We start from the raw sequence: 26,089 nt of genomic DNA, 5'->3' as shown, positions 1-26,089 counted from the left end.
GCGTTATGCAGTAAGGGATGGGTGACAATGTAATTTCAATTTGTTTTTGATAAAAGTTTTCCAGCATTCATATATTTCTTCATCTTTAGGTTGGAAGAACTTGAGATTTTAAAATGGAGGACACAGAAGTAACCAAAACTGAGACATTTGTCTGTTCATGCGCAGGACTCTGGATGTTAAGTGTTAAAATTCTGAATTTGAATTCTTGTATATTTCTGCTATATTCGTGCAGAAATGTTGGCCATCATTCCTTGGGAAATATAGGAAGGTGAGTTAACTTTGGATTTTCCCATCATCATCACCGCCACCGCCACCGCCACCGCCACCGCCACCGCCACCGCCACCGCCATCATCATCATCATCATCATCATCATCATCATCATCATCATCATCATCATCATCATCATCATCATCATCATCATCATCATGACTTTGTGCTTGTTAGATCTATTTGTTTTGTTGTTTTTCAGGAACTCCAGAATACATCAAGAGCAGTCAGATGCAAAAGATGTTAGATTTCCTCATGTCTATTACCTAGGAAGGTGGTTTCAGTACCACTATCATAGAACTGAGCTCAATGAAATCTCCAGTCCTGGTTACTTCAAGCTTAGTCGCCTTTGGCAGCCTTTAGGTGGTAAAACATGTTTTGTCCTCATTATATTTAAGCAATTAGGAACTGGGATTTTTTTTTGGCCTGTATACAGCAAATTGACCAAATATTTCCCACAATATCGAAATTTATCATCTGGTCATTTCTGTTCTACAGAGGGAGTGCCTTTGGTATTTCTTGTTTTCTGAAGTGTGTATTTCGGATAGACATGTTTGTGACTCTAAAGAATAAAAGCTAGGCCAGTGTGTGTTATAGCAGCCCTAATATGGATGTCAAAGTAAGTGAGATATTTAAGGAATGGTTTTACCAGTTCTTCTCCTCTTCCCCCCACCCATATCAGTTTCCCTGGCTGAGCTGGGATTTGAATTCAGGTCTCCTTAGTCCTAATCTGTCCCTCTCTTCACTACACTATACTGGGTATTTCATGTTAGAATTGTAGAGGCCTATTAGAGTAGCCCTATTAAAATCATCATGACCAGAGAAACTGTCTGACATTCAAGAAAGGCTTCTTTGGATGGTGAAGACTGTCTGTTGGGAAAAGTCATGAAACAGATGTAGGAGAAGGAAAAGGAGCTCAAAGTTCCCCAGTGCATCATGCTACATTTTATATCCAGTTGGAAAATTTAGAATGCAACTGGAGCATTTTTATTTTAAAATAAAAATAAACATATCTATAATAAATGTACTCACAAGATAGCAAAGAACATATATAACAATAAAAATAAAATGATGCCCAGCATCCATCTTGACAAGTTTTCATCGTAAGGGATACTTTCTTCACTTATGGAAGTGTTAGTGTTGCTTTGGCAAAAATCATTATCCACTTGCACAACGATAGTACTGGCACCAATGCTGCAATTTCAATTTACTACACTGGCAGGACTGGCAAATACTGTATACAGTATTCATTGACATCTTGTGGACCATATCCATCCTCCTTAGTGAATAAGAAAGGCCCAGTCAAGAGGGGAAAGGGGGATTTGAAACACAGATTGTTCTTTCTTGATGTTTGGTCATGTCAGAATGTCTCCTTAGGGCTAATAACAGCCCATATCTCTTCTTCTGAATAAAGAAAGAGATGGGAAATATCACCTTTGTGGAGGCTGCATCCCGCTAACCACTAACAAGCCACCTGATCAGAGAGGAAGAGAGCTGATAGCTCAGAGGTATCCAAACTTAAGCCCCAGACATTCTTGGACTACAGCTTGTAGAACCATGACCATTGGCTTTGCTGGCTAGGGTTTCTTGGAGTTGTACTTCAATGACATGTGGGGGCCTATCTTGGGAATCACTGTGATAGCAGCTAGATTAGTTATATCAGGTGGGGGACATATGGTTTTCCAGATGTTGCTGGATTGCAGTTCCCATCAACTCTTGCCAAGTTAGCCCATGGTGAAGGATGATTGTGAGTTGCAGTCCAACAACATATGGAGGTCCATATGTTCCCTCTCGTTGATTTATTCCAACATTCTCAAAGGCGATATAATCTGTTGTACAGATTGCAAAGGTGGACGGGGAAATCTTCTTACACTTGTTTCTTTACCCTCACACAGGAACTGAGTTCTTTCACACCCTGGAAAATGTGAGTTCCTAATTATCTTTAGACTGAATGAACTGAGTTTTCCTATACTTATGACATCTGCCTTCCAAGATCTAGAGAAACTACTGAAACAATTCAATTACTTCCTTGTAGAACTCTGTCCCTATATCTTGTGAAAATGTTCATTAATTTGTGTCAAGATGTGTGCAACCTGTATGATAGATCCAACTGTGATAAGTTATCTAAATCTTCCACCTTGTTTATTTTTTAAAATAGTCCATAGAAAATTCCCAAACGCGCGAATGTAGAGATTTAGCTAAACTTCATTCTAGAATGTTTTTTTTAAATTTCTATCAAAGGAGATTAGAAAAATAACTTTGAAGGCGACAACACCTATAATAATCCAGTCAGTAGCATCTTTCTGGCTTGGATAGGATTGTAATCCAGAACAGCAACATTTCCCATCTGTTTTCCAAAGGAGCAGCTCCAAAATGAGGCTGCCATCCTATGGAAACTTAGCCGGGAGTGTCTGTACCAGGGAACACAGTGGGACTGATATCCACTCAAACATGAAGAGGATTGGGTTGTAGGAGTTTGAATTTGTGTATGCTTCACTTCTCAGAAGACCCAGCCAAGATGGGCAGCGGGAAGAGACTGTAGGATCTGTAGTCCAAAACACCTGGAGAGCTACAGGTTCCCCACCCCTGTGACAGAAGTGAGCTCCTGGATCTTATACTTGGTGACACTGCATCAGATCTGAAGATACTGTTGCAATATTTCCTGAGAAAAGCGTACATTAAATTCAGCAAGATTTACTGAGGGGGGTCAAGTGGCTGGCAGTGAGTAACTACTGAGATTCCTCAATGTGCATACTATGAAAAAGCCAGCCTGTGGGGCCTTGGGCAGGCTGGAGAGTCACAGGACTTAATTGTTTTATCTTTTTATTGTATTTTAAGTGTTCTAAACCGCCCAGAGACCTTTGGGTAGAGTGGGCGACATAGAAGTTAAATAAAATAAATAAATAAATTTCTGAGTATTCTCTACCTAGAAAACCTTAGAAAGGGCCATGGATTGTTTGTGATTAAATATGCACAGGATGGAGTTACAGAGAAGGTATAGATATATGAAATTGCTTCAAGGTTTTTAGAAGGTAGAAGGAAGACAAATAGTTATCTTACTTGGAAGGAGGACATAGAGCAATGTGTTTAAGCTACTAGTAGGTGGATTTGGGTTAACCATTATGACTGAATTAAAAAGGGCAGCCATGTTCATGCAAATCAGAATCAGCAAATTAGAACCACTGAAGGATTTGGGGATGCATGTGGAATTAAGCTCAATAACTGTTCATATTGCACTATGTCAGCTTCTGAATTAGACAGAACCCTCCCTCAGTCTGGGAATGCAGTACTGTATATATAAAAGGGACTGGGAAAGGAAGAGATATTTCTAAACGTGGTTGCAGTATTGACCTCAACCCAGTTTTTCTGTATTTTGCATAAATTACTGCCCAGTCATAAACACTTTTAATCAGAACAAAGTAACCACCATGTTTTGAAATATGCTTGTGGATGGTGGCAGTATAAAATCTTCTGACATGGACTAAGTGTCATTTAATAACATAGGCAAGTACTTCCTTCCTTCACTGCTTTAGAACTGTGAATGAGGACAACAGCTTCTCATATCTTCTCCATACGTTACAGATCCATAACTGAGGAAGTCTTCTGTGTAACTTGTGAAGTTCACATGTTACATTTTGCTAGTTAAACCTAATAAAGACATGTCTTAACTGGTCCAGTAATTCTGTTTTTGATTCCCATACAGTCAAGATTTGCAATCCTGTGTCAGGCTATTAAAAAATATTTCATTGAGTTCAATAGGACTTCCAGGATTGTTGCCTTAGGCTACCATCCAATATATACTTTCTTGGGAATAGCCCCCACTGAGCTCAGTCAAATTTAGGAACAGGGAGCCCTTTGTCTGGCACAAATTTAGGATTTCCATCTGCATAGCCCACTGCCAGCATGACTGTAGTTCGTCTAAAACAATTGCAGACATTGTAAATGTTTGGTGGCTATGGGAAACCAGTGTGGTGTACTGGATAGTGATGAACTAGACTCTGAAGTCCCGGGTTTGAATCATTACCCAGCTATGGAAGCTCACTGGGGTGTGTGGAACTGGTAAAGTCACTCCCTAAACACTTCACTTAACCTGAAATCCCTATTAAAGTCTTAAAGTCACTATAAGTCAGTTCCAACTTGAGGACACAAAACAAAGGGACCACAAGGTTTGGTTCATTTGTTTATGTAACTTTGTAAAAGACCAGGTACATTTCTAGCCATGGGTACATTCCTCTCCCACCCACTGTTGTATCAAGTATCTACTCTTTCTCTCTGGCTAAACTGAGGGTGTGTGTGTCACTTAGAGGAGTCTGTGACATCAGCTTTGGCTACCCCTTGTGTCAGTCTGCTAAGATGCTTCTGGTAGAATATACAATATTAGCTTTAACCATGGTCAGCCCTGCTATGAGGCAGAGTGAGACAATGGCCTCAGCCCGTAGATTTTGATGTCATAAGGATCTACAGAGTTCTACAACATTCCTGAACTTCAAAATAAATAAATACATACATAAATAAAACACCTCTCTAGCCAGCATCCGGTGTCATGAAAGGCAGGATATCATTATTTATTTATTTTATTCTGATGTCATGTTTATTGGTAAATCTAGGAAGAGGAGCTTGTGTGAGGGTTCAGTTTGCCACAGGAACGGAAAGAGGGTCTTCCTAATTCCTCTTGGAGGGCAAAACAAACGCTGCCTTAGACTCCTAACAACCTTTCCGTCTACATACGTGGTCCTGTCGCCCATCTCTTTCCTTCCTTGCCCCCACGGGTACGCACCCCAAGCAGCTCTTGCCCCGGACGAGGGCCTCGAGCGTTACCCTGGACCTTGTCGCACACACTCACAAAAAAAGTTTAATTTTTCTCAAAATAAAATACACAACCTCCTATGAAAAACGGCTCTTCTCGGTGACACACCCCACTCGCACTCTGCATCTGGAATCTGAAAAGCCAGCGAGGCCTCGGAATGCGGCTGCCCGCCAGCCCGCCGCGGATCAGTTCGAAAGGAAAGGTCCCTCCCGAGGAGTCCAGCCACTGGAAGCGACGCGATCCCCAAGACGCGACCGCGTCCACCACGGCGAGAGCTCCTTTTTCAACCCGCGTGGGGAATCCGGCCTCCCGGAAAAAGAGAAACTAGGTCATATGGCAGCCTCTTTTTCCCTTGCTCGGAATCAAAAGCTGGGTGTGGTCTCTCATTCCCATTCCCTCCTCGTCTCTCTCCCTCTCTTCTTCTCTGTAATCTTGCCTCCGGTTGGTGGGTTTGAATACAGGATCTCTGCAGAATTGAAAACAAACAAACAAAATGGCTCCGGGGAATTTGACCAATTGCTGGTCCAGCTTGTGATGGACTAAGTTCTTTCAGTGTGAAGTTTATGGACTCTCTCTCTCTCCCCACCCCCAACCCGTCCCCCACTGCCTCCCATGCCGTCGTTTTAACAGATCGCCCTCAAACATCCCCCTTTCAACCCGTCCCTCCGCTTTTACAAATGAAGCTTGATTTCAGCCGAGTTTAGCCCCAGACAAACAATAGTGATTGTAATTTCAGGCTTTCCCTCCACGGAGTGCATGGGAAGGAGAAATGGACTTTGTGTGGTAAAGGGTCGAATTGATCTATGTTACTCCCCACCCCCCCTTCTCCCACCCCCTTTTTGAGGGGGCAGCTCTGTGGTTAAAGGAACGCTACAATTTCCGAAGGAGACGGTGTGTGTTGAATTTAATGTGGTGATTTCACGTTGCCCTGATGCCACCAGCGGAGGTGGGCGGGCTGTTTGTATCCCTAATACTAGCATTAAATCCGGGAGTGGGGGTGGAGGAAGCAGTCCTCCTTACAGGTACCTCATACTCACTTCACTTTCGATGGGAAATAATTCCACCGGTTCCAGATAGCCGCTGCCACTCGTTTCTTCAACACAGTGAAGGAGCTGAGAGGGGGTTGGAGGGGCGAGTAGTTATAACTCTGAAAGAAGAAGGGGATGTATTAAAACTCAGGCTTCCCTAAAAGGTCACGTTGGGTAGGTATGCACAACCAATTCGACTCTTCGGGGTAACTTCACGTGCAAGCAACAGAAGTAAACCAAGTAGGTAATGAAGGAGAAGAAACTGCGATATAAACAAGAACCGCAAAGCGCTTCCTTCGGGCCACCCTGGCAGGGAGGCAGTTCCAGAAATGCCTCAGAAATGCGAACAAGGAAGAAGCGACCTAGACTTGTAGGGGAGTAAGGTCTCTCTAAGGTACTGTATTCCTTGCTATCCGCCTAGACTCGGATTGGAGACCTGTGTTTGGGTCCTTCACATTTTTGCTCAGCCAGGACCACACAATACATTGATTTCCAATGGCTGCCCAGGGGTAAAAAAAAGTCTTTGCCATTGAGAGTGGTCAGAGAGAGACGCCAAGAGCTGCACTTTCACAGTTGCTTTTAATTCTCATTGAACTGAATGGGATCACGCTCATAGAAGACATGTTTGGTGCACTATCGGACTTTGTTCACCAGCCGTTCTAACAGCCATCCTAACTTGATGAAGAAACTTTCCTAGTTTCCACTCTGCTCTGTTTCTCCATTTTCCCCCTCAGTGACTTTAAGGCAAATCTAGGTTTTTAAAAAATGCTTAATTTGATACTGCAAGGGTCTTGAGGATACATACAAGTGCACAACGGTCTTATCCTCCGTTCCCCACCACTACCTTTTTATGAGATGCCCATAGAAAATACATTGTTTGGGTGTTTAATGTGAGTGTAGTTCAGAACAATGAAGCCAGCTAGCCCTGTGCGCCACTCCCAAAGACAAACATCACGGCAGAGTCTTGAGGAAAAACTCTCTTTGCTTTGCAACAGGTAGTAGACATGATGTGGTCTATTTTGCACACACATTTCTCTCTTTTTGCTCATTAGCTCTTCAGAAGCTGTCCTTAAACCCAGGAACCAGGTAAGTGACCTTCTATCTCAGACCCAGTTATGTCTTTCTTGTTCCTATTATCCTTTTATCTTGAGGTATAGTGGTCAGTTTTGAAGGATATGCATAGTCCTGCCCTCAAGAGAGAGTCAGAAAAAGCAAATGGCTGTGTTAATCCATTTCAAAAGACCAGAACTGGCAGTTTTTATTTCCACCAGTGGCAGGTCTTTCAGAAAGCCACTGAGTCTTAACTGCCTGTTTGAGGCCAAGCTCCAGCAGAATAACTATGCATTACAACTGGGATAGCAAGAAACAATGTATGGTTGCTGGGAAAATGCGCTCCTGCCATTCACCCAAAGGACTGTGAGCACTGCAGCTCTTCTCGAAGGGAACACTGAGTTTTGAAAAGTAGTTATAAACATTGTGGCACCTTAAAGACTAACTGCTACATTTTAAGGTGATCTTTCGTGGACAAGTCCACTTGTTTAGTCTGAGGTCCTCAGTGTGAAGAAGTGGACTGGTTCACGAAAGCTCACATTAAAATATAGCCTTTAAGGTGCGGCAACATTTTTGCCTTCTTTATTTTTTCATTTTTGTTTTGTTTTTGCCTGACATGCTAGCACAGACTAACAGGGCTTCTTCTTTATAGCTTGAACCACAGTGTTGGTGGCAGCACCATCACTGCTGCAAATTAGGAAAAGTACCCACAAGTCCTGGCTTCATGACAAGACTCCTTTTCATATAATGATTCTAGCCATCAGTAACAACTGATGAGAAGATTCCATGGTATTTCCGTTATGGTTCAGAATATGCTTTCTTTTTCTTCTTTGGCAACCTATTCATTATGTGTGTAAACTGGTGGTTTTGGGTCAGCCAGCACCTCAATGAGCTTGTGTTCTTTCACATCCTGAGGAGGATGGATGGGTGTCTTAGATTATTTATTATACAGATATACAGCATGATACTGTGGAGTAAAAGGAAATATGCAGATGCACCCACATGTTCAGGATATCTCTGAGTTCAGCTGGGCATGGTCTTTGAGGTCAGACACTTCATGGATGCCTACCACTGCTCCCATGGCAAAAGAAATGTCATGATCTGGGAGACCAAAGCATCTTTATAGGGTGGGAGAAATGGAAAGCCATAGCCACCCACTCCCTCAAGGAGTAAATAGCATAAACTCTTTGCCTGACCAGGTCCACATGTTGTTACTGTGATAAGCTACTTTCAGAACAATGGCTTGTAGGTTCAGGATCCTATGTGCAACTTCTTTCTATGTTCATATCATTCATGAGATAGCGTACAAGTGTCTGATTTTTAGCCCAAGAGAGGCTGCAGATCTACCTCTCAGTTCTGCCACCTGATGAAAGTTTGAAGTTTCTACAGTACTTCGGTCTTCTACCCAATTAGACAATTCACAGTGACAATTATGGGGTGAAAACTGTGATTTTCTAACCTCCTTCCTACCATTTGGAGGACCCCTTTGAGCCTGGAATGTGCTGCATGATGTGAAAGCTTTGAACAGCACCCCAGCCTCATGTGGGGCAGATTTGCAAGTAACAATTTTTTTGGTATGCAGGATCTGTTTCTTTAAGAGAGAGAATTAAATGACAGCTCCTTCTCCTTTGTCTGCCTGGTTTCCTTGGTGATACAAATAGAAATGTTTAGGAGAAATTGGTGAGTCTGAGGTGGTGCATGGCTGTGCCCTTTGTTTATTTATATAGTGACCTCTTTTTCTGATTTTTTCTCTCACTTTGTTTAAGACAGACTTTCTTTCTCCAGCATTGATGTCCACATGTTCCTGTGTTTTAAAATGAACTGAAATTCCCGGAAGAGAATGAGAGAGAGAGAGAGAGAGAGAGAGAGAGAGAGAGAGAGAGAGAACCCCTTCAATTTACGGACAGTTTTCATTTAAAAAAAAATTATACTTGAAACAATGCCTCCCAATAAGAAATTTCAGACTGCAGATGAACCCCTCCATCCTCGTTCAAAACATGGACATGTGTAGCACCCTTTATTTGAGGTAAGGTGAAATAATTGAACATATGTATCATTTTGGTTATTTTTAATTTTTTGTTTTACCATGACCCACTCCTGAAACTTTTTGCCTCCTTATCCTATTCTTCAACCCCCACCTTTGGCAGTGGGAACATTTGCAACATGCACCCAGTGTTTATTACTCTTGTTGGAGCTTTCCAAAGCACATATGTTTTTGATCTGGGCTCTGCGCGCAGCGGTGCTTTTCTGCACTGCTAGAAACATTTTGTCACTCCTTCTTTGGCTATGACGATCTGTCGCCCAGTTGGACTCTGGCTCATATCTTTACAAAGATGTGCCCCTCCCCCACCCCTGCACAATAAGATCCCTACAGCCTTGGTTCTCCCTGCAACCTGTTGGAAGTGTCATGCCTTGTCCCAGATAATTATTGACAGGAGAAAGAGCCAATCCTACAAAGATCAAGAAACCTCTAATACTGGGAAGCAAAATCTCACATACATATATGTCTCATTATTTATATTAATCAACAGTATCTTCTTTTTTTTAGTCCAGTGTAAGTTCAGTGAATCCGTTTCCATATCAGCTTCAAAGGGATGGTTTTGACCTATAAAGCCCTAAATGGTTTGGGACCTCAATACATGGCATAATGCCTTTTCCCAAACTGGACTGCCCACCCTACTCACACTTCAAAGGCTGGAGGACTGAGGACGCAAACCTGCTAACCCTGAGGGAGGCTTGGAGGGAAAGAACAAGAAATCTGGCCTTCCCAGCGGTTGCACCCTGCCTTTGGAATGAATTACCATCCGAAATTTGCCTGCCCCCCTCCCTGGTGACCTTTAAGAGGCTTTTAAAGACATTCCTATTTCATCAGGCGTTTCAAAATCTGCCAGTGTAAGAACTCTGAGACCACCAGTCTTTTATGTAATTGATGCCTGTCTTTAAATTTTAATTTTGTCTTAAATGTTTGTTTTGAGTTTTGTTCTAAGTAATTTGGTGTGCTTGTTTATGTTATTATTTTATGTTATTGTTATAGGTTGTGAACTGCCCAGAGTGACCATTGGTCAGATGGGCAGTATAAAAATCATTCATTCATTCACTCAATCAAATAAACAAAAAAATAAATGCAGACAGAGAAACAGTGCCTTCTTTCTTGGGCCACTTCAAATAGCAACATGCTCTTTCATTTGCTAAACAGGTTCTCATAGTCATGTTGCAGGCTTCTGGGCAAATGTATGAAATGTATATTTTAGAGCACATGAGTAAGTTATAAAGCCCTTTATCACCAATGGATTAGTAGGCATCCTTCAGTCTTGAGAGACTATGGTAAAGTGCTCTGAATAGAGGTCTTGGAACAGCGTCTAGTGTGGCTGAGAAGGCCAATTCAAGAGTGACAATCCCACACTGAAGACAAATACAATCTGGCCCTTGTCCAGCTCCCTGATTTTGCTGGTTTCGGGACTGCCTCTTCACCTCAGCCTGCTGAACAAGTGTCTCTTCAAATTGGAAGAGGCCATTCCTCCAGGCTGAATGCTCAAATGTCAAAGTTTCCCCTCTGTTGAGGTCCATTCTTAAGGCCTTCAGATCCCACTTGCAGATATCCTTGTATTGCAGCTGTGGTCTCCCTCTGGGGAGCTTTCCCTGTATTAATTCTCCATACAAGAGATATTTTGGAATCTGAGCATCAGCCATTCGCACAACATGCCCAAGCCAACGTAGACATCGCTGTTTCAGTAATGGGTACATGCTAAAAATTCCAGCTCATTCTAGGACTACTCTATTTGGAACTTTGTCCTGCCAGGTGATACCAAAAATGCGTTAGAGACAATGCATATGGAACGTATTCAACTTCTTGCCATGCACAGAGGGTCCAGGACTCACTGCAGTACAGGAGTACTACAGGAGTACACCAATGGATTATGAAGATTTATTACAGCATGATTTTTTAATAGAAGCATAACCCACTTCACCACTGGGCGACTACACCATCAATTTGATTCCATGGAATGGCCAACGGTGATTTTAAAGAATTTCAAATGGACTTTTCGTGTCACATTCACTTTTGGGGTTGGGATGAGTATATATATTTTGGAGGCAACAGAGCATAAAGCTTAAAACAAAGGTGGGTAACAAATGGACTATCTATGGGATGCGTACACCCTCTTCTACCCATTTGATCAGCATTGTGGGTTCCTTTGAACTACTCACCCGCCTATGTAGCAAAAGAACTGCTAGAATTTCTTTCATACCGAATTGAAAGAGTCAGCATGTTTCTGGCTGGTTGGATGAGAGTTCCCCACATCGGTGGGTACCGGACAGCAGCACCTCCCAGGCCAAGTGAGGAGGGCTTTACTCCCAAATATTATCCCCTCTGCCCCAGTGATGGGCTATCTATGGTCCTGGAAAGGCAACTATGCCCTCCCAAGCCAAGGACGTTGCTCACTCTGACTGAAAGGATTTCAATTCATGATGCTCCAGGGTTTTTAATTCTCATTGTTCTGTTTGCTTTACTTCCGAAAGAAGTCCATTTTAGATATTATGAACTGCAGGTCTCATCATCCCATCCAGCATGTGTAACGGTTTTCAAATGATGCTGCAAAACCAATCACAACAATCTCAGGCTAATCCAGATGAAAGCCTTTCATACTCCCTTTTTCAAGGGGTGCTGCACAGCTATGAGCATCAACCTGGAGAAAGGTTTGGTAGCATTTTTTCCCAAGGACATAGCTGTGGTCAGGAGAGGTAGCTGGGTCTGGAGGGGCTAGCTGGGTGAGCTGGCCAAAACCCAGGTCTCTTTGTATATGAGATCAGGGCTTAATAGCTCAATTTCTCCTTTTGAGGAAACCAAGGAAAAATGACTCAGATGACCAATTCATGATGTTTAGAAAGCGTTACGGTGAAGTGACATCAGACTATGTTCTCTAGAAGCAAAGTTCTCCATTGTTTGACGTGGGTGGTCTACTGGTGAAGACATGAATTAAAATCATTTATGGTTTGGGGGGGGGACATCAGCATAGGAATATTGCACTTGTGTAAACAGAGGCCAGCAAAAATTAGTAGAGGAATCTCGGTGATTGCCTTGTAGCTCATGTAGCTATTCCTTCTCATACTTGCCCATACAGTCCTTTTCATGCTTATGCTAAGCACAGATAAGAGATAGGAAAAGTGGGGTTTTTGGGGTTATAACTCCCAGAATATTCCAGCCAGTATGGCTGCTGTCCAATGGAGTACCCTGGGAGCTGAAACAATAATTATGTGTCACCACACTGATTTTGACTCAGAAGTGGTTTACCAGTCCTCTCTTTTGGTGTTGTTCAGGATCCGTGCAGCTTACCCAAGGGCACACAGGTGACAGGGCACAAAATCCCATCAGCTGCACATGTTCTGGTTGACTTCAGCTGGCTTCTCTCTTAGCGTCCAGAAATACTGGGTATAGGACCTTTGAGTTTACAGGTAGTGTATCAAACAAAAACCTTCTAAACCATTTGTTCGGTTGCAAAGGTCTCCTGGGATTTTGGGTGTCAACCTGTCCATATATGTGACCTAGGGACCAAGAGAATCAAGGCACAGGATATGGTGTCAATGCATGCACAGAAATAAATTAACCATTGGAGGTAAGTTTTCTGAAATGCATGGTTACTCGGTTTATACAGTTTCTCTTACTCAAGCATAAACTGGCAAGAGGCTTCTGGCTGCTGGCTAGCTCTTTTTCCTTGTTCAGTAATAAGAGTAGCACTATTCAGGAATTCAGAAAAGGGTTAATTTGAATGCATAAGCAGAGACAGTGTTCTTGCACTGTCCTTTGCCTCTTGCTATTTCCATGAAGTGGAAAGCTTCTGGTGTAGACGGAGCCTTTCTGTGTATTTGGAGACCGCCCCCCCCCCCCATGGTCTCTCTCCTCCTCAGAGTTTCCTTTTCAAAGGAGAGCCACTGATAGGCAGGTGGGGGGATTGTCCTGCTGCTCACACATGCAGACTAAACGTTTTTTTCCTGAAACTCTACGGTTAATAGCAGCAATAAGCAATGATGCAGAAGGAGAGAGACAGAAAGTATGTGTTGGTGTTGTTGCTACCTTTTCATGGTTAATGAGATTTGGTTATAATATTTTGTTGTTTAGTCATTAAGTCATGTGCAACTCTCCCGGACGCCATGGACCAGACCACGTCAGGCCCTCCTGTCATCCACTGCCTCCCGGACTTGGGTCAAATTCATGTTGGTAGCTTCAGTGACACTGTCCATCCATCTTGTCCTCTGTTGTCCCCTTCTCCTCTTGCCCTAACACTTTCCCAACATCAGGATCTTTTCCAGAGAGATTTCTCTTCTCATGAGATGGCCAAAGTATTGGAGCCTCAGCTTCAGGATCCATCCTTCCAGTGAGCACTCAGGGTTGATTTCCTTCAGAATGGATAGGTTTGATCTCCTTGCAGTCCAGGGGACTCTCAAGAGTCTCCTCCAGCACCACAATTCAAAAGCATCAATTCTTCAATGGTCAGCCTTCTTTATGGTCCAGATCTCACTTCCATAGATCACTACTGGAAAAACCATAGCTTTAACTATCTGGACCTTTGTCGGCAAGGTGATGTCTCTGCTTTTTAAGATGCTGTCTAGGTTTGTCATCACTTTCCTTCCAAGAAACAGGTGTCTTTTAATTTCGTGGCAGTTGTCACCATCTGCAGTAATCATGGAGCCCAAGAAAGTAAAATCTGCCACTGCCTCCATATCTTCCCCTTCTATTTACCAGAAGGTGATGGGACCAGTGGCCATGATCTTACAGTATTTTTTTTTTAATGTTGAGCTTCAGACCATTTTTGGCACTTTCCTCTTTCACCCTCATTAAGAGGTTCTTTAATTCCTCTTCACTTTCTGCCATCAGAGTGGTATCATCTGCATATTTGAGGTTGTTGATATTTCTTCCAGCAATCTTAATTCTGGCTCAGGATTCCTCCAGTCCAGCCTTTCACATGATGTATTCTGCATATAAATTAAATAAGCAGGGAGACAATATACAGCCCTTTTGTACTCCTTTCCCAATTTTGAACCAATCAGTTCTTCCCTATCCAGTTATAGTAGCACATAAATTCCAAGTCAGTGCTTTATTGCTTTGCCTGCCGTTTTGTTATTAAATAAAAGTTGGAAGAGGCAAGTAGTAAGATTTGTGGCAAGTGAAGAAAAATATTTTTAAGGGCCTCACACAAAAACACCAATGTATACTGTGACCTGTTAACAGAACAATGAGGTTATGAGAAGATTTTTCCATGGATTTATATTAAACAGGATTACTGGTGCATTTGGCTGCTTTAGTCAATATTCCAGTCTTTCTGATTGAGCAGTGGTCCTGAAAAAAGAGAAGTAGTGTCTGAGAAATTTGTTCACAATAACTTTTCTAAAAAAATTTTTTTGGGGCTCTTCCAATACAGAATTTGCTGTCTTTACAGTACCAGCTTCTGTACTGATAATGTTGGTGATCCTGCTGCCATACATACAACCTTCTTCTTGTTTTACTTAATATAATGACAGCACATTTCTTTTTGTCCTTGCTGAAAGCATAGTCTATTTTTTAAGTATTGGTTTGTACAGGGTACAGTTTGACAGTATGGTTCTTCCCATCTGAAACTGATGCCTGCAGCGAGAGCTCCAGCAGAGAAGTGGACTTCTAAATATCTGAAAATAGCCAAACATTTCTTAAAGAGAAGTGGCTTTCTTAAGGAGAGGAGATGTTTAAAGAGAGGTGGGACATAAATCCTGGTAAACCCTGTGCTCTTGTTGCACCAAAGGACAACAGGGTATGAAACAAATGCCGTGGCTGGAAGAGCCCTTAGTTTGGGGCAATAAAGAAGGACAACGTCTTGGAGCTTCTCCCTGTGACATCTTAGAAGACTCCCATTTTATTTCACATAGGCTTTCATGGACTACAACACTCTTCACTAGATGCCTATCTACTCAAAGACTTGCTATCAAGTTTTCCCTAATGATTGACATACACAACAATGAATAAGAACCATTCTTTGCTAGTTATTGCACTAAGGCACATCCTTTTTTGAAAGACAGACATTAATTTATTGTTTTGGAAAAGTAATGCATATCTGGATTCAAGTTACGCAAATCTGCATGTGCATGGGAGATACGCAATATGTTTTAGCGCATACACTGGGATTAAGCGATATGTTTACTATTGTGGCTGGCATGGAACTGACAAAATGTGTGAGGTCTCTATTCTGTAAATGTGTGGTTTTTTAATTCGGAAGTTTGAAAGCAAACATTCTCTTGCTGCTGCTGCTCCATAACAGGATAGGCAGACAGAAGAGTCTGCTAGCATTTGAAAATGGAGGTGTTTGCTTTCTTCCCTGTTTTTAAATAAATATTTAGAAAGACTGGTGAGCTCTGTTTCATGATCACTGCCAAACCTTGGATATTTTCTCTCTCTCTCTCTCTCTCTCTCTCTCTGTGTGTGTGTGTGTGTGTATTTGTGTGCTTTCCCCACTTCTACATTTTGCTATTGCTCAATACCACATGGGGAAACAGATAACCATACCATGCTAAGGGAATCAATAGGGCTGAAATGAATAATATAAAATCCTTGAATATCTGGCTTATTTGGTTACTTATCTGTCTGAACCATTTGTAAGGTAAAGGTAAAGGTTCCCCTTGACATTTTGAGTCCAGTCGTGTCCGATTCTAGGGGGCGGTGCTCATCCCGTTTTCAAGCCATAGAGCCAGTGTTTGTCCAAAGACAGTTTCCATTGTCATGTGGCCAGCATGACTAGGGAACGCCGTTTTACCTTCCCACTGAGGTGGTACCTATTTATCTACTTGCATTTGCATGGTTTCAAACTGCTAGGTTGGCGAGGAGCTGGGACAAAGCGACGGGACCTCACTCCGTTGCATGGATTCGATCTTACATCTGCTGGTCTTCTGACCCTGCAGCACAGAGGCTTCTGCAGTTTAGCCTGCAGCGCCACCACATCCCCTCCCCCCACGAACCATTTGTATATCACCATAAATTGCAAAAATATGCCACAATGGTTTGGAATCTGAGTGCTCCACATCAACTATAAATAAACAACACACATTTAGAAATGAAGCAATAACATAAATTAAAACTTTATGCTTCCTCTATACCCACACAGTGGCCAAATCTTACTGATGATTTATGCACATGTAAGTGAAACAACATACATTTCAGTGTATGTTAAACTGCTGCTAATTAACAAGGCATTGACTTTCTGATTACAGACCTTGCTGTGCAACAGACATATAACCAGGAAATAATAAGCATTTTGTTAATTAGTAGCAGTTTGCTACTGCAATTTATATTATTCTATTTACACAAATGCTAATTGTTGATAGGATTCTGGTTAGTCTTTCCTGGCCAGAATGCATTTATATCTGTTTGACTTTCATTTTTGTGACTCTTTCTAAGGAACATATGTAAGCAACAAATGGGATCAAGTATATTATATATCAATATGTGAAAGGCATTATATTGATTTTTATCAGAGGCATAATTAAAGCATGCTACATGAGTTTAGGACAGAATAAATTCATTACAGCAAACCTGGAAGTCGAGAAAAATGTGTACATTAGAAAACACACAACAAACACAAAATTAAAGAGCACATTAGGGCTGAGGTTAAAGTACCTGGCCAATTTACAAATCCCACAACTCTGTAGGAGGGAGACCTGTCACTTCAAGTGGTGTCATACTAATACAACTGTGCAGTGGAATTAAACACATAATTTCTGATCAGATCAGCTTCCTACAAGACCCCCCTAGGAATAATTTCTGCCCCAGCATTGTGTTCAGATCTTCTAGGATATCAATATGTTTGCAAGTCGCATACCCTAACTCTGATAAGCTGAGAATCTTGCAGTGTCTGCCTCTATCCAGAACCAATGGCACTTTGATTAACCAGTTCTGTAACTCTGTGCAATACATTTAATACACAAAAATTCAGGTGTTGTTTTCATCTCCACCAAGGGTGCATTGATCATGCAGGTCTAATGTATGTTAGCCTTAAAAAAGTGGCAAGGACAGCTCAAAATACAGTGGTGCCTCACTAGACAGTTACCCTGCAAGACAGTTTTTTCACTAGACATTGGCTTTTTGCGATCGCTATAGCAATTTGCAAAACAGTGATTCCTATGGGGGAATTTTGGTGGACAATGTTTGGTCCCTGCTTCGCAAACCGATTTTCGCTAGATGACGATTTTGACAGCTCCCTCCGCGCTTGCAAACAGGTGTTTTCGGGACCTAAGCTTCGCAAGACAGCGATTTAAACAGCGGTTCACAAAATGGCTTTCCTATGCCGATCTTCGCTAGAGAACGACGATTCTTCCCCATTGGAACTCATTAAACAGGTTTAAATGCATTCCAATGGGGAAATGCTTTTCGCTAGACAATGATTTCGCTAAACAGCGATTTCAGTGGAACAGATTATCATTGTCTAGCGAGGCACCACTGTAGTCAAACGTGGGCTGAGCACAAGGAACATTTAAATCTAGCGCTGCAAAGAATCCAGGGAGCCAGTTTGATAGTAAAAGCCAGTAAATGCCACATTGGAGATTCAGAGTTGAAATACCTTGGACATTTAGTGGGTGGGGAAGTTATCAAACCCCTAGACTCTAAGGTTGAGGCTATTTCTAAATGGCCAAACCCCACTTCCAAGAAGCAAGTCAGATCTTTCTTAGGTCTGGAGGGCTATTATCGGAGGTTCATCCCACACTTCAGTGCGGTCGCTGCGCCATTGTCAGACCTCACAAGGAAGAAGGAGCCGGAGAACATCAGTTGGACCCCTGAGTGCCAGCAGTCGTTTGACCAGCTGAAGGAGGTGCTTTGCCAAGAAGATGGAGGAGGAACTTTACACCCGGTAATGTACATCAGTAAAAGAACTGCAGCCAAGAGAGAAACATCTGGCATCGATTGAAAAAGAGTGCTTATCGATTGTATGCTCTTTACAGAAACTTAAACTGTACATCTGGGGATGGAAATTTACTTTATGTACTGACCATCCACCATTGCTGTGGATGAGATCAATGAAAACTAACAGTAAACTGATGAGATGGGCTCTTTGACTTTACTATAAAAAGTATAAAGGGAGCTCACAACATTGTTGCAGACGCGCTTTCCAGAAGACCAGTCAAATGATGCAAGAACTTACAAGAGATACTGGAATGGACTACTAGTTAGTTATTTTAAGTAAAATAAAATGAATTTATGTAAAAATTTCCTGATTGTGATTTCTGTAAGGTTGGTAATGTTAAATGTAAAAAAAGTGTCACTGATAAGGTAAGGTAAAGTAGCGAATAGTAGTGAAATGATTAGTGTATAAGGTATAGTAATTGTTATATTAAATGTGGTATTGCCTATAGAATTGTGTTATATGATAAGTAAAGTTTAATGCAATTGTGCCTGTTTGTTTAGGAGGAACAACGCGTTTCCCCTCCCAAACAAACATATTTAAGGGGGGAGGTATGTAGCGTTCACCCTTATTATGTTAAATAGTCATGCATTATTCATGTTGTAGGTTAATGTTGTTGAGAGGCGGAGCCAAGAGAGAGCTAAAACAGAGTCAGTCTGAGTGGAGAGAAGGGTCCGTCAGAGTCAGAGTGAGAGGAGAGTGGAGTGGAGTGAGAGATAGAGTGATATTTGGGAGATCTGAGGTGTGATTAGTCAGAAGAGTGTATAGTAACTGTAAGATCAAATAGAAGATTGTTATTGTTGATTTAGAAACCTGAAGAAGATATGTGTGAATTATTACCAAAACATCTGTAATCAATAAACCTGTTTTATTTAAAAAGTCAGTGACAAATGGACCTTCATCTTTCTTTAGAAAAGTATGATTTAGTGATCAACTGGTGGCAGCGTGTGAAGAGGCATTTGGCTTGCCTTCAAGTGCTCTGTGGTAGAAATATAACCAGAGGTAACTAGGGCAAACACCACACTGCTTTTCCTTGGTCCACATGTAGTTGGAACTGGCAGCTGAAAGTTACTTCAATGGATTCTCTAAGGAAGCAGGTTGGTCGGGATGGGACACTAAGGACAGGCTGCAGTGTCTTCCACCTGAGACAATTGGCTCAAGCTGCCTAATAGGTAGATGGAACTCTGAAAAATAGTCTAGTATGTTCAAAAATTATTGTGCTATCCTATTTTTAAAAGGAACTTAAAAAAAAAGCAAAAGGCACCATCTCAAAGCCGTTGCAAGGATTGGCCAATAATCTAGAAGGCAGGAACATAACATGCTTACTTCTCAGAAGGAAATATTGTTGCCCAATTTAGTGGAATCCGTCTGTAAAATGTATTTCACAGTGGCATTACTAAAAAGCTGTTCCTCAAAGTAGCGGTAGTTGTCATTGCCATAGTAGAGTGATGAAAAGCTGTTTACCTGCTTGTCCTGAAAACCCAAGATGGAGGCTAGAAAATTCCTTCTGAGGTGGGATGGAGACGGCCCTCCACAAGACTCTCCCATGGACGTTGGCCTTAAGAGGATCAGCTTGATGTCTCATGAAATTAGGCTTATGTATTTGCATTGAGCTCTAGTTTTGGGAGACTGCATTTTCGGTTAAACAAATGAGAGCGAGCTTTTAAATTGGAATCTCTATTTATCGTTTCTTTAATTGCAGCCAGTACTGTTGCCAGCATTTTCAGATGCTGAGAGTGACAGTCGTGCATCATCTTCTCCACTGCTAGGAATAGGCCAGTGCATATGAATTGTTGCTTTCTCGTTGAATGATAGTGTATCATGGGATGTTCAGAGGCCCAGAGCATGCATCATACTTGAGTGCTTGAGTACAGTCTCTTCCAAGGCTTTGGGAGAGGCAAAGCATATGGAAACTATTTAGGAATGGAAGCCATACAAAGTATTATTTAGCTGTGGAGCTGGTGACTAGACAACAACACAGAGCGAAAGAATGAGGCCTAACCACACGACTATTAAACTCGAAGACCAGCAAGGGTGTCATTACAACTAAGTAGTCATTCCTATTATGACTGAGTAATTCTATTTTGAATTTCAATTGACTGCTACAGATAAATACTGTATGTTCTGTTTGTTAGCATACAGGGCCACCAAAGAATATTTCTAAAGTACGGGTTTGGATCTAAATTGACTCTAAGGAAATTTGTATTTATTTATTCGTTTATTAAGTTGGTTTTTAGTTCCACCCTACTTTTCATCTAGGGTGGATGATGCACAACCTGTGACCTACAACTACTCTGTAAGTCAATTTGTGTGCTTTTCACAACATCTGTTGCCACAGGTTAATCCACTGCCTTGATCTGCACAACTGAAATTGTCAACAACATCATAGTAGTTTTGTCCTCTGTTTATCATTTATTCTGTGATGAGAGAAAAAGATTCTGCTGTCTTTGTGCATTGTACAGCTGCTGCAGTTGCCACCAAAGTTTAGGAGAAGAAGGTGGCTCCTGGGAGAAGAAGCATTAAGATTTGCCTGTCAGCAGGCAGGCCTATATATATTGTTTATTGTTTCTCCAGTATAATATATTGTTTATTGTTTCTCTAGCATATTGTTTCTCTAGTATTATTTATATATATAAATACACACACACACACACGAGAAACTATATATGTGTTATACTATACAGTAATATATATATTATACTATATATATTATATATACTATATTATACTATAACAATATATATATTATACTAGAGAAACAATATGCTAGAGAAACAATAAACAATATATATATAGGCCTGCCGACAGGCAAATCTATATTATACTAGAGAAACAATATGCTGCCAACTCCATTTTGACTGGGCACCATTATCTTTTCAGAGGCAAGTCAATATTTCTGCTTGTGTTTTCAGAGACAAGTCAATATTTCTGCTTGCATTTGTTTAGCCTTTGTTCATCACATTCTGAATACAGGCCTCTTTCAGAAATGGAAATTATGTAATATTGCTGGAAGGTTGACATGTCCATAAGGATTGTGTCAGCATTGCTGAATAAGTGCCAGTGTTTTGTGTTCTCCTGGCCTCATAGCTTTCTGTATACGATAACCAGCATCACAAATGTACAGGCTATGCCAGGTGAGTAATGTATCTTTTGTCATTCTGACATGTTCTTGACAAAAATAGTCACACATCCTTCTGTATTACCGGTGTAATCCAGTAAGGTGTTGGGCATGCTGTGGTTCCACTGACAGGAAAAGGACGTGTACATAACATGTACATTTGCTACATTACTCAGTGGCTGATTTGTCTCAGTTTTTTAAATGTATAAAAATGATTTATAAATTCAAGGTTTTAAAATGGAACCACAAGAGTATATGTCTGAGGAATAAACTGATCAGAGGTTAATGAACTGTAAGCTGTGGCAAAATGAATTGCACATTAAAGCATGAAAACAAAACAACGATTTTATCCAAGTATAAAAGATATTGATATTTCATAAACTCAACACCAATGCACTCCAAGGGTTTACTTAAGAAGAATGAGGTAATGGAGGCACATCTTATTCTTGGGAGAACCTCAGATGGAACTGAAATGCATAATAACAGTGTTATTTATAATTTACACACAAGCCTTTAGCGTCCTGGTTGCAACTGCTATCACTGCCATTATTAAGAACAATTAACATTTGGGCATCCTGCACCTCTCATGAATGCCATTAGTCCTCTGAGGAGTTGACCTGTCTCCACACACAGGATTGTATTTTTATACAATCAGACATCTGGAATGTTGGCATTCACCTTTACAGTACTTTGTTTATTAGGGTAACAATGAGTATATCTGGGGCAAGTAGGAAGGAAAGCAAAGGAAACGTTTGGCTGTTGTAGAGCATGTTATATTTTTGGATGACAATTCCCAGAATCCATCAGCCCATTGTTACCCCGAAAATAATCTTCCCCAAGTTCTGGTCTGATGGATATATTTAGTAAAGTATGTGCCAAAAAAAAAAAAAAAGACTGGCATGATAAAGATTCAGATTAGGTAGCTTTTATTGAAAAGTTTTCATTAAACCCTGTGATTAATATGTTCAGGCTATTCATTGGCAAGAATTGTAGCCTTTAATGTTGTTTATAGTGGAAACCAATATTAATCTGCTGGCATTGCAATTATTGTAGAAAGAAGCAGATTAATGTTCTGGGAAACCAGTGGATATAATCATCTCAGCCATGAGCATCAATGAATTTAGTTCCAGTATGATTCCTGTGAAGTATTTTCTCTAGAGATTTGATAATGATGATATCACAACTAGAACTACTCAAAGCCTACAGAAGATAGACAGCCCTTCAAGTGGATTGAATCAGGGCCTTCACATCCAGCCATTCTCTGCAAACTGCAATAACTTTTCTCAACTGTGCCCTTTATATACTTTGGACTACAACTCCCAATATCCTCATGTCTATTCCCAAGCAAGGGCTTATGGGAATTGTAGTCCAAATATCTAGAAGTTTGCCAGGATGGAGCAGGTTACTGTAGCTGGATTGCTGAGACAATTGGATTCATCCCTCAAGTCCCTCATGCATCTATGCTTCTGCAGTGCAGCTAGGCAAATATACATGTATCCTGCAATTACATTTCAGTGTCTGATACTGGAAAGTTAATTTGAAAAAGAAATTTATCTCCGTTACTCATTAAAATGTTTGAAAAGTAATTCATTGCATTACCCATTGCACTGCCAGTAATATTTACTTTTCAGATTTTAAAAATCCCTCAGAAAGAATGTAAAAGGGAATGGCATAAAACTTCAACAATTCCCAGCATCTTCCATGGCAGCCAGCTACTCCCCCACTACTTTCTCATGCCGCTTGAATTAAATGAGCTGCTGGAGGAATAACCTGCCACTCTACAGAAGTTTGGCTAGAATCCTATTACTTATGCCAGCCTTAAGTCATAAACCTCACCACTGCATTTCCACCACTTAAGCAGTTGATGCTCTATTTCTTGTTTTGTACCAAATCACATGTCTGGCATGTGATGAGAACTGCAAGTGTTGACTTCTTAATTAGCAGAAATTCATTGCTGGGATTTATGCCATTTGATTTATGCTGGTGTTTAGTAAGTGATAGGATTCTGGCCTACGTCTATTGTGGTAGAAATTTATTTTATTAATTTATTTGGTTTGTATTCCACCCCATTAAAAAAAACCCCACTGTTCTGGGGTTTATATAAACCCATTCCACCCCCAGCACCCTGTCATATAATAATAATATAATCAATACAGTGAAACAACTAACTTGAACACAAAAGTAAAATATTTTTAAAAGCCTGCATTTAAAAAGTGATATTAACAACATCTGGGCCTACATTCTGAAATGCTGCTTTAGAAACTCCTGCCTTTTACTAGTTTTCTCAATCACAGGAGGGCTTGAGCTTGGTGCACCTCAGCTGTAAGATTGTTCCACAAAGTAGGGGCCATCACCAAAAAGGGCCTGGTTCCTTGTTGTCACCTTTTTAGCTTCTTTCATTGTGGCTAATGGGGACTGGGAGGAGCATGTGAAACTTCATGGGAAGGATGTTCCAACAAGTAATGAGATCCGAAACCATTAAAGGCTTTATCGGTTATAACCAGCACCAACTTTCCCTCTAATTTTTCACTAGCATGGGGTGGGGGCAGGCTGTGACCAGAAGCAAATGGGTGGCAACTCTGGCCCTGCTGGGCAACCCCAATCTGGTGCTGTGCAGCCACACAGTCATGCGGCTTAGTGTGAATGTAGACTAGACCCTTGAATTGAGGATGGAAACAGACAGGGAGCCAATGTAAGTGGAACCAAGACTGGGGAAATGTGATTGAATTTGGTAGTCCCCAGAAATCAGTTTGATCACTGCATTTTGGACCTGCTGAAATATAATTTTGATACCTCTAGTAAGTGGCAAATGAAACTAGATTTTTTTAAAAAAATATTCCAGTTCTCTTCCCTCTGAAACAAGGGTGGAAATCTTGCAGTCCTGTTTTTGTGTCTCTCCATGCCTCACCTGGATTGATAGGGAATTTATTTCTCATTCTTTATTTATTTATTTAAACTTATGCCCTGCCTATTTAGTGGACAAGTCACTACTGGAATAGGGATAAAGGAAAAGGTTCCCCTTGCCAATTTGTCCAGTCGTGTCTGACTCTAGGGGGCGGTGCTCATCCCCGTTTCCAAGCCATAGAGCCAGCGTTTGTCTGCAGACAGTTTCCGTGGTCACGTGGCCAGCGCGACTAGACACAGAACGCCGTTACCTTCCCACCATGGTGGTAACTCTTTATCTACTCGCATTTTACATGCTTTCAATAATGCTAGGTTGCCAGGAGCTGGGACAAGCGACAGGAGCTCACTCCGCGTTGTGGATTTGAACTGCTGATCTTTTGACCTTGCAGCCCAGAGGCTTTGAGGTTTAACCCACAGTGCTAGCATGTCCTTATAGGAATAGGGACAGAAGGGCTATAAAAAGGAGAATTACTTTTTTAAAAAAGTCTACAGGAAGGGATGATTACGCTCTGGACCAAGCCAAGGGCCACTTTTTCAGACTTGTCAACAGCTTGAGAGGGGTGTGTGGCCAAACTGGGAGGGCATTGCAAAACTGGCTAATTACTTTTAAAAATTTAAAATTTTAACATTTCTTAATTTTTTAAAAAAATAAGTAAATAGTGACTTTAGTAGATAGCAGTAAATCAATTTTAATTTAGTAATAATGTTAATGTGATGTAAGTCAATATTATTAATGTTCCAGTTCTAACAGTAAAAGCAGTAGCAGCAGCAGCTGCTCTTTCTAATATCTTTCTCTCTTTTCTGGAAGCAATTTATCATTTCATTTATCACACTGTAACTTGTTCAGTAATAGTCTCCCCCCCCCAAAAAAAACCACAGCCAATCTGGCTGTGCCTCATTCCCAAAATATAGCCAAAACAAAAGAGGTAGCGTGGGGCATTGGTTAAAGTGCTGGATTGGGATCTCATTCGTTTCATGTCTCCATTCAGGCATGAAACTCACTTGTGACCTTGTGACCAACTCTCTCCAGGCTGATTTACCTTGCAGTTTATTGTGAGGATCAAGTGAGGAAGGAAGGAAAGAAGGGAGTCATGTATGTTACCTTGACCTTATTGGAGGAAAGGAAGGATTCATTATAAAACAAAACAAAAAACTACCTCTTTTGAGACTGATGGAATTAACGGAGATACAGATCTCATCTATGCTATCCGGCTGTAGTTCAAACTAGAGTTCAAGGACATCTTCAGTTTGAAAATAAAACATCTAGTGAAAGTATTCCTAAAGGTAAAATACCATTTGTTCAAGGAAAGAGAATCAGAAGACTTGTTTTGAAAAATTATCTCCATTCACCATTACTTGAACTGCAGGGCTTTCTAAGAAAACAGTAGCAAATTTGCTGTTGGATCAGTTCTGAAGGGCAGCTCCAGCTACTCTCAAAGTCACTTCCTACACATGACTCAGGACAAGTTGCCTCCCTCCACGAACCCTTGAAGATAACTCGTACACATGACTCAGCAGAAGTAAATCATTCATATGAAAAAAAATATATATGGAGAGAATGGGATCTAGACGACTATGAGGGAAGTTAATATAAAATGTATTGAATAAATCTGGCATCATGATGGATTATATCCTGTCAAACGCTGAGCTGGAAACTGAACCTTAGAGAGCCGTGTTTTGACCTGGGAGCGATGGAGAGACCTGAAACTAAACAAGATAACATTCCCTTCCCTGTGAAAGTGCCTTATTGTTATATAGATTGGAAAACACTTCACTTAAATGAAGGCTTTGAAAGTTCATTCCGCTTTCTTTGAGATGTGATGAATAATGTTTTAATTATGATATATTGGAGGAAAAGGTTAGTTAAAGGTCATGTCACATAGTTTGCAAGGCAGAGCAATAAGCATTAGCAATATCAAAAGACTTAGCTCAGCTATTATTTAAACTGGGCTGTGGTTTGTGCCACATAATTCAGCTTGTGAAATCCTTGAAAACTGC

At 41.1% G+C, this 26,089-nt stretch overlaps 2 long non-coding RNA genes across 2 annotated transcripts; one reads left to right on the top strand and one right to left on the bottom strand.

The window, feature by feature from the left end:
- Window positions 1–4,804: 4,804 nt before the first annotated feature.
- On the bottom strand, window positions 4,805–6,554 carry LOC140706322 (uncharacterized). The gene is made up of 2 exons (XR_012085961.2): window positions 6,113–6,554; window positions 4,805–5,541 (listed from the first exon to the last, which is right to left on the bottom strand). It is a non-coding gene; the product is annotated as an uncharacterized LOC140706322 (long non-coding RNA).
- LOC140706321 (uncharacterized) lies at window positions 6,554–22,079 on the top strand. Its single transcript, XR_012085960.2, has 2 exons — window positions 6,554–9,179; window positions 9,702–22,079. It is a non-coding gene; the product is annotated as an uncharacterized LOC140706321 (long non-coding RNA).
- The last annotated feature ends 4,010 nt before the right edge of the window (window positions 22,080–26,089 follow it).

The sequence above is a fragment of the Pogona vitticeps genome, chromosome 4, assembly GCF_051106095.1.
Source record: "Pogona vitticeps strain Pit_001003342236 chromosome 4, PviZW2.1, whole genome shotgun sequence".
Lineage (NCBI taxonomy): Eukaryota > Metazoa > Chordata > Lepidosauria > Squamata > Agamidae > Pogona > Pogona vitticeps.
The sequence above is the reverse complement of the archived record's forward strand: the minus strand, read 5'-3'. Positions and strand labels throughout refer to the sequence as shown.